Here is an 8,617-nt window from a genome sequence, read left to right as displayed (position 1 = left end):
CAACAAATAAAAAAATACCCTCATAAACAAAAAAATTACCTTAGGCCTAATTTCAGGATTTCCAGACGACCATTAACTGAGCACTATGCATCGCAATTTTTGTGTGGGCCGGGTTTGAATCTAGTAAATGTCGCAAAGTACCTTCAATTCTTCCTAATTATCCATACTTCCTTAATATTTGGACATATTTAATCATAAAAGTGGAGGTTTATATTTTATCCTTTTCTCTTTGCAAGAATATCATAAAATAATAATTCCAAGTTCATAAAATACAAAGCCTAGCTTGTAAGAAAATGATTATTTATTGGTTCAATCAAAATCACTTTTTTATGAGACAAAAATTTTCGATCAAACACTTATACAAAATTCTTCCTTGGTGGTTTGCATCATTTAACCATGAACCACTGACATTCTAATTTTATTTTAAATATGACATTTAAATGTTTGAAGTTCTGTAACGTAAGATTTTACTCTTCACTTTAAAAGTCTCAAAATAAAATTAAAACAAAATCCCTTTAAGCCAGTGTTTTCAAGTTAGTGTTTCTACCCACTGTAATACCTATTAAAAAAAGAACAAGAAACATCACTCCAACGCCAATGTTCAGGGCCAGTATATGGATGCCACTCTGTTCCACGTTTTCTGAGACAATGAGACGTACTGTTCCAATTAGTCGCTTGTCATCCCAACAACTGAAACACGAATATCATTGTTATTATCCACTTAGATTCTCCAATTTGTTTATATTATTAAAATATTACATTCAGAAGAAAGGCAAAAAATGAATAGTTGGAAAAACTAAACAAAGATTAAAGTCTTGGATCCAATACTATTTTTATCATTTGTAAATGAATCAAAGAAACATAAAGAAACTAAAGGTGCGTGTCTATTCTGAAGCCATAAATCATATGTCTTACGTAACCCAGAGTCAAACAGGTTTTTATTTATAACCCCAAAGCACATAAATTTGGACAAAATTGTGCCGAATAACATCATTAAATTTTATGTTAGGTTAGAGGCAAGAGCACTGCATTAAAAAAAACAAAACAAAGGCTCGTTTATCAATTAATAACTGGTGTATGGCCACGCTAAGCCCACGAATAGCGATTACACTAATCCATTACAATGGTCCGAATGATGGCGATAAGTGCTGTTGGCTAGCTTGAGCCACCTCAAAATGAAGGACAGTTAGCGTGCACAGCCTTTGTATAACTTTACACGAATTGTTGAAGTAAACAAACAACGTTAGCTCATTTGTCTCCCGCTTGCTGGGCTGCAAGTCTAAGGTCTTATAGTGCTAAAAATTAAGTTAGATACAAGGTACTGTTAGCATAACACAGATAACCCATTATATTGTTTATTGTTTAAATTTCGCGCAAAGCTACTCGAGGGCTATCTGCGCTAGACGTCCCTACTTTAGCAGTGTATGACTAAGGGAAGGTAGCTTGTCATCACCACCCACCGCTAACTCTTGGGCTACTGTTTTACCAACGAATAGTGGGATTGACAGTCACATTACAACGCCCAACGACTGAAAGTGCGAGCATGTTTAGTGCGACCGGGATTCGAACCCGTAACTCTCGGATTACAAATCGAACGACTTAACCCACCTGGCCATGCCGGGCCAATCTATTATATGGCTTTGGGTTTAACAAATATAGAAGTTACTTCGAGCTCAGTTATCAGATAAGTTAAACACGTCATTTCTAAGTATCTAAAATCAAAATTAACTGAAAATTACCAAATTATAATAATCTTTAAATAAGCGCATACTTACCTGTAAATAGAAGAGTCAAACTTCTTTAACCTTCTAATATGAATGTTGTTTGCTAGGTCAATCATCACACGCCCATTTGTCATTCTATTAATTCTCGTTGGATTTAAAACCCAACTACCATTTCTCCAAATTATATTTATCCCATCATCAGGTCTGTTAATAATAAAGAAAATATTATTAAGTATGGTTATAGATACAGTATTTTATTACTTAAATGAACATTTACACGAGAGAAATTTTCGCGATGGTTATGCCATCTATGCTTAAATCTTATTACTATTTTAAAATTCTGCGCTGGCCGTCCCTAATTTAGCAGCTGGTCATCACCAACTCTTGTGATATTCTTTTACTGACTAATAGTGGGATTAACCGCTGCATTATAACAACTCCACAATTGAAAGAATTGTGACGGGGATTCGAAACCGCGAACCTCATATTAAGAGTCGAGTGCCTTGACCACCTGGCCATGCCGGACCGGTTGAAAAAGAAATCAACAATGTGTTAATGTGTTAAAAATGTGTTAAGGCACATTTAAAACCGAAAAAAAATGTCATTGTATAAAAAAAGCCACAGTCACTGAATAACGTGAATCTCTATTACCCATATCATACTAGTACTACTTTTAGAAAATCCTGTACACGCAATACACACAAAGAGAAAGAGGGGAACATCTTGTCAATAACAACACAACAAATGTGGTGATTCGCTGATAACAATAATACAAGTAAAGAAAGAGCATATTTATAGATTTCTGTTATTCACTGTAAGCTACGATAACTTTCGTGATGCTAAATGAGAAATTCTGTTACCTACAAAGTTTGATGAAATAGCATCATATGACGTTTCACTAAAGAATTTCTGACCTCTACTATCTCGCAAACAATTTTGTGTTTTGGATGAGCACTAACCAAAGTAACGCAGATAGCCCTCGAGTAGCTTTCTGCGAAATTCGAAAAGAAACAAACTAACTAACTAACCAAGGAGCGGTTGGAATGGAACGTATACAATCTCCAAACCAGAAGTCGACAGCTTAACTATTTATAATCAACATTATAATAATTCGTCTCACTGACTCAAGAAAGGGCCCGACATGGCCAGATGGGTTAAGGCGTTCGACTCGTAATCCGGGGATCGCGAGTTCGAATCCCTGCCACACCAAACATGCTCGCCTTTTCAGCCGTGGGGGCGTTATAATGTGACGGTCAATCCCACTATTCGTTGGTAAAAGAGTAGCCCAAGAGTTGGCGGTGGGTGGTGATGACTAGCTACCTTTCTTCTAGTCTTGCACTGCTTAATTAGGGACGACTAGCGCAGATAGCCCTCGAGTAGCTTTGTGGGAAATTCAAAACAAACAAACAAGATTCGAGAAAGATTAAATTTGTTAATTAATGTTAAACTTATAACAAATACCATACCAATTTTCTCAGTAGTAAGGGTTCCTATTTCAAAGCCTCCCACACGCACACACAGCTTACAATGCAAAGGGGTGGAAAAATCAAAGACAGCTTTGTGTGTTTCATAGAAGCAAACAAACGTATAAAGAACGTATATCAGTTCGTCTCAGATATTTTCATATTAGCTCATTAAGTGGTTGTGGATTGTAAAACAATATTAGTTTCTAACTAGAATTAAACACGTATAAGTGACAACCATGACAGTATTTTTATTTTACTGAGAAATCTACTAGCATCAAACGTTGGAATTACCCTGGACATATAAGTACAATCCTTCTACCCACTAGTTCGTATACAGTTTGTCTCTTTACTAACTCTGGAAATTCCGGAAGTTTCTGTTTCATAGAGAATATTCCTTTACTGTTGTCCACGACTTCCACAACTTTCTTGTCTTCGTCGGTAAACACTACGATACTTGCTTCAGTAGGACAAGGCCTCTGAAAGAGGTTATATCCAATACAGAACATGTACATGTCAGTTTCCATATTGTTCAAATAAACTGGGTTTACTTGAAGCTTGTCAAAACTATTTACAAAATTGGAGTTATGTTAATTTTTGATTTCCGGTTGTTGAAAGGTCGTGAGGAGCACAATACACTTCCAATAATTTCTTCATCTTCTCAACGAAGCCTTTTAGTGATGAGCAAGACAGTTAAGACTATTTACAGGTCACTTTTCTCAGTGACAAGACGTTTTAGAAAGAGTAGAGTCCGTCATGGGTAACTACTGTTAAATTTATAACAAACACCCAACCAATTTGTTCAGTGATAAAGGGTTTATAAAACGATTAGAGTTCGTAACTGGTAACTAATTGTAAATTGATAATAAACACCCAACCAGTTTTCTCAATGATAAGGGTTTCTAGACAAATTAGAGTACGTAAGTTACCAACAAATGCTACTATGAAACTATCACAGTTAATTAACAAGTGTATTGAAACATTATGTGCACCATACATAATATCAGGAATCTATTTTAAGAGAACTTTCTTTTTCGTTCACTTAGTTTTTCTTTAAAAAAACAATGATTAAAACAGGTCAAACCTCAGAAATCTAGACAAATACGAAAGTTTAATATCTGTTTCATCTACCCAGAAGACAATAAGGACCCAAACTGTGGATCATGGGTGGGCAACTCCATGGCCACTGGAAAGCACAATTGTGGCCAGCTCGAGTTTAGAGATCAACTTTTTCATCATTTATATTTTTAGCAAAAATTTGGTAATCAGCAACTGCACTGACTTACGTCATCGCTAATGTCGCGCACTTCATCACTGCCACAGACTCTGCCCATTTTGTAACGTCGGTCTGGTTTACATGTTTGTTATCGAGTGTGCGTTGTTTTGCATGCGCTTGCAAACATATTTTTACTGTGTAACTTTCGCCACCCGCTAGTACAACAGTACGTCTACGGATTTACGATGGTAAAATCATGGGTTCAATTCCCCTCTGTGGGCTCAGCAGATAGCTAGATGTGGCTTTGCTATAAGAAAACACACTCTCTTGTGTAACTTTCCAGTGTTTAGATATAATTTGTTTTTAATCCCATAATATGGATAAGCGGATAATCCGAAAACGATGATGGTGAACACTTAGAAAATAAAGATAATTTAATTGGTTCTGGTATTACTGACAAAAAAAGAATAGCGGGTGACTGGAAAAACGTGAAACGAGAATTTAATGAAAGTTGGGAGTGGAAATTCGTAGTGATTGAAGTAAATAATAAACCAGTGTGTGTTTTGTATAGCAAAGTTTTTAGAAATAATAAAATGTACAACCTTAAGCAGCACTTTAACAATTTTCACAACGAATTTGATGTACGTTTTCCAGTTGACAGCAAAAATCGTATGAATGAAATTAACCGTCTGAAAGTATAATTTCATGAACAAAATAGAGGCCTAAAAATATTTTTATTATCGGTAGAACTAGTTACATTAGCTAGCTATAAAGTAGCTTGGATTCTAGCTCAAAAAAGAAATAATTTTCTGATGCTGAACCAGTAAAAGAAATATTGATTGTGGTCATTGGAGCTTTGTTGGAGATTTATGATTCAAAAATAAAAGATTGTATTCTTTAAAATGTAAATAATTAGCAATTAAGTCGAAGAACAATTGTCCACAGAATGCTGGAGTTAGTGAAAGACATAGAAAATAAGTTGCTTGAACAACTATAAGACTGTTTGTATTTTTATTTAGCACTAGATGAATCTACAGATGTTAGTGACACTGCACTGTTGTTATTTTGGGTTCGATATGTAACTTTAGATCTTCAAGTGAGGGAAGAAATGCTTGGCCTTCGTGTATTACGAGATCGAACATGTGGAGAAACATATTTGAAAAATAAAAAACTGGTTTCTGTCACAACAGACGGCGCTTCCGCCTTGACTGGGGCGAAATTAGGATTTGTTTATCTTTTGAAGCATCATTCAATTGAAAATAATGTGAAGTCCACGCTGTCATCTTTCTATTGTATTTTGCATCAGGAAAATTTATGTGCTTAGATGTCTAAAAGTGATGAACTGTAAAATTTGATGGACGTTGTTGTAAAGATTGTGAATTATATTAGAAGTGGAAGCTCTCTCATCCATCAAAACTTTGTCGAGTCTTTGAAGAAAAGGCAGTGGCTGTTCTTTTGATGATCTTACTAAGATGGTTAAGTAGAGGAAAAGTCTTGGAACGATTTACTTATTTATTTCTTCAAATAAAAGAGTATCTTATTGAAAAAGGTAAGATTGAAAATTTCCCTGAAATTGAACTTTGTCATAGCAGTGTGATTTGTACTTTCTGTGCGACATGATGGTTAACTTGAATAATTTGAATACGAAGCTTCAGGAAAGAGGTAAAATAATAAGCGAGCGATCACAGTCTATTCATGAATTTTAGTTAAAGCTAAACCTCCTTTCGGAAAAATTACAAAAGAATGATTTGACACATCTTGCAAAGTTGAATAGTTTTCTAGAAAATAATAGACTATGATTTCTCTAATACTAAAGATGGTCTCTATGAAAACTGGCTCAAAAACCTGTCTCAAAACTTTGAATCACATTTCTCCGAATTTATAAATTTGAAATTGATATTTGAATTTTTGCATGATCCATTTCAATTTGGCTTAGGAAATTTCAGTAAGGATATTACATCTTTTTTGTCTTTGGATAAGTGTGGATTGGAAGACGAGATGCTTACCCTGCAAAGTGTAGAACACATAAAAGGTAACCAAAATGTCCTATCAGAGAGATGTGGCTCACTATTCTGATAAATGAGAGTCTTCCAAATTTAGAGATAGCAATTTCAAAATTATTTTCTATGTTTGGATGCACATGGGTATGTGAGTCAACATTTTCTACGCTAGATTTTCTCAAGTCTAGATACAGATCTCAGCTTACTGACATAAATTTAGAGGCAGAGCTAAGATGCTCATTGAGCACAGATATTAAGCCAAATTTCACGAAACTTGATTTTGAAAATCCCCACCAATTTTCACACTGAAGGATAGTTGAAATACAATTTTCGATTAAACTAACATTTTTCATTTTTTTTTAATAGTGTGACCAACGTTGTTTTCATTAGCCACAGTTGTGGCCACTATGAGAAATTAGTTTCCCAGCCCTGGTATAGACATTACAAAAAGTAATGCCACGTAAAACGAACACTGAAACACAATAACCTTCTTAAACACCATGCGAAACGTAAGAGTATACTATGATGCCTAAAAACAGAAAAACAAAAAGCATAATAGTTTGAAGAACTGGATGACCATTTATTTCCATGAATAGAAATGCTTTTTATTTTGCATCACATTCAAAGGTCAGCACTGGATAAAGCATCCTTAAATTAACAGTTCTTGCACAAAATATGGTATATGAAACTTAACAGGCCATCTAAAATCACGTATTAATAGATAATATACTTTTGTAACATATCATTTGTTAGTTTATTTTCTCACCAAAACGTGAATTTCATAGCATAAAAGATGCAGTAGGTGCTTAATCTGTTATCTGATTCCTTTCTGTTGCTGAAACAGATTAGTTTCGCAGAATTCAAGACTCATCAGTAATGCAGTGAAAACCCAGAACAAATCAGTAAAGTAAGCCTCGTAGAGTAGTGAAACATAAGCAGTTATTTTTATATATATGTACACGGTTTATTTAAAGTAAATATCTATTTCGGTAAATTAATCATTTGTATTTTTGTGTTGTGCAGAACCCTACAAAGATGAACGTGCAAGAACGTGTGATGATTGTGACACTATATATTAAAGGAAAGAAATACAAAGATATCCCAGAGGAGTTTGGAAGAAAATTTCGCAAGCCTGGTCCTACAAACAAGACGACACGTAAATTGCTTAATAAATTTAAAAGAACAGGATATGTTTAAGACGAGCCAAGACCTGGACGACCAAGTGTCTCTGAGCATGTTGTGAATACAGTAAGAAATGTTATGGATGAAGAGCCGGGTACGTTAATTCGCACTGCATCACGTGGACTTGGAATACCCATTTCAATTGTCCACAAGCTTTTGAAACCTCATTTCAACAAGAAGTGTTATCATCTTCGGGTGTTTCATGACTTGAATGAAGAGAAGTGCAATGTGTGCTGATCTCGATAAACACATTCACACAACACATTTAATGGACCACATTATCTTCAGTGATGAAGCAACTTCCCACACGTGTTGAAGGGTTAATCGTCATAAGTGTCGCGTGCGGGCTAATGAAAAGCAAGTTGATTTCTTCTATCAGTGGGAAAGTTTGTTTGTTTGATTTTGAATTTCACACAAAGCTACTCGAGGGCTATCTGTGCTAACCGTCCCTAATTTAGGGACTAGAGGGAAGGCCTAGTCATCACCACCCACCGCCAAATCTTGGGCTACTCTTTTACCAACGAATAGTGGGATTGACCGTCACATTATAACGCCCCCACGGCTGAAAGGGCGAGCATGTTTGGCGCGACAGGGATGCGAACCCGTGACCTTCGGATTACGAGTCGCACGTCTTAACGTGCTTGGCCATGCCGGGCCCAGTGGGAAAGAGATACTCCTAAAGTTAACGTGTGGTTGAGTATGACAAAGATTTATGGAAACTTTGTTTCTTTGCTGAAGCTACAGTTACGGACGTTGTTTATCTGGACATACTTCAGAAATTCATAGAACCACAGATTTATTAAGATGGCATTTTGAACACTGTTGTCTTTCAACAAGATGGAACACCTTGTCATTCCCCAACAATTGTGTGAGAGAACCTGAACTAACGATTTCCAAATCAGTGGATCGGACGTGAAGGCAACAGACATAGAGCTGCTCGAACTCCAGATCTAACACCCTTGGATTTCTTGCATGCGGCTTTATCAACACAAATGTGTATCAAACGAAGGTTAAAGATCTCTACGACCTACG

General features: G+C 35.8%; 1 long non-coding RNA gene across 1 annotated transcript; it reads right to left on the bottom strand.

Annotated features, from left to right (window-relative positions):
- Positions 1–397: 397 nt before the first annotated feature.
- LOC143236582 (uncharacterized) lies at positions 398–1,884 on the bottom strand. The gene is made up of 2 exons (XR_013019591.1): positions 1,776–1,884; positions 398–690 (listed from the first exon to the last, which is right to left on the bottom strand). It is a non-coding gene; the product is annotated as an uncharacterized LOC143236582 (long non-coding RNA).
- Positions 1,885–8,617: the final 6,733 nt, after the last annotated feature.

The sequence above is a fragment of the Tachypleus tridentatus genome, chromosome 2 (assembly GCF_004210375.1).
Source record: "Tachypleus tridentatus isolate NWPU-2018 chromosome 2, ASM421037v1, whole genome shotgun sequence".
NCBI classification, from domain to species: domain Eukaryota; kingdom Metazoa; phylum Arthropoda; class Merostomata; order Xiphosura; family Limulidae; genus Tachypleus; species Tachypleus tridentatus.
The sequence above is the reverse complement of the archived record's forward strand: the minus strand, read 5'-3'. Positions and strand labels throughout refer to the sequence as shown.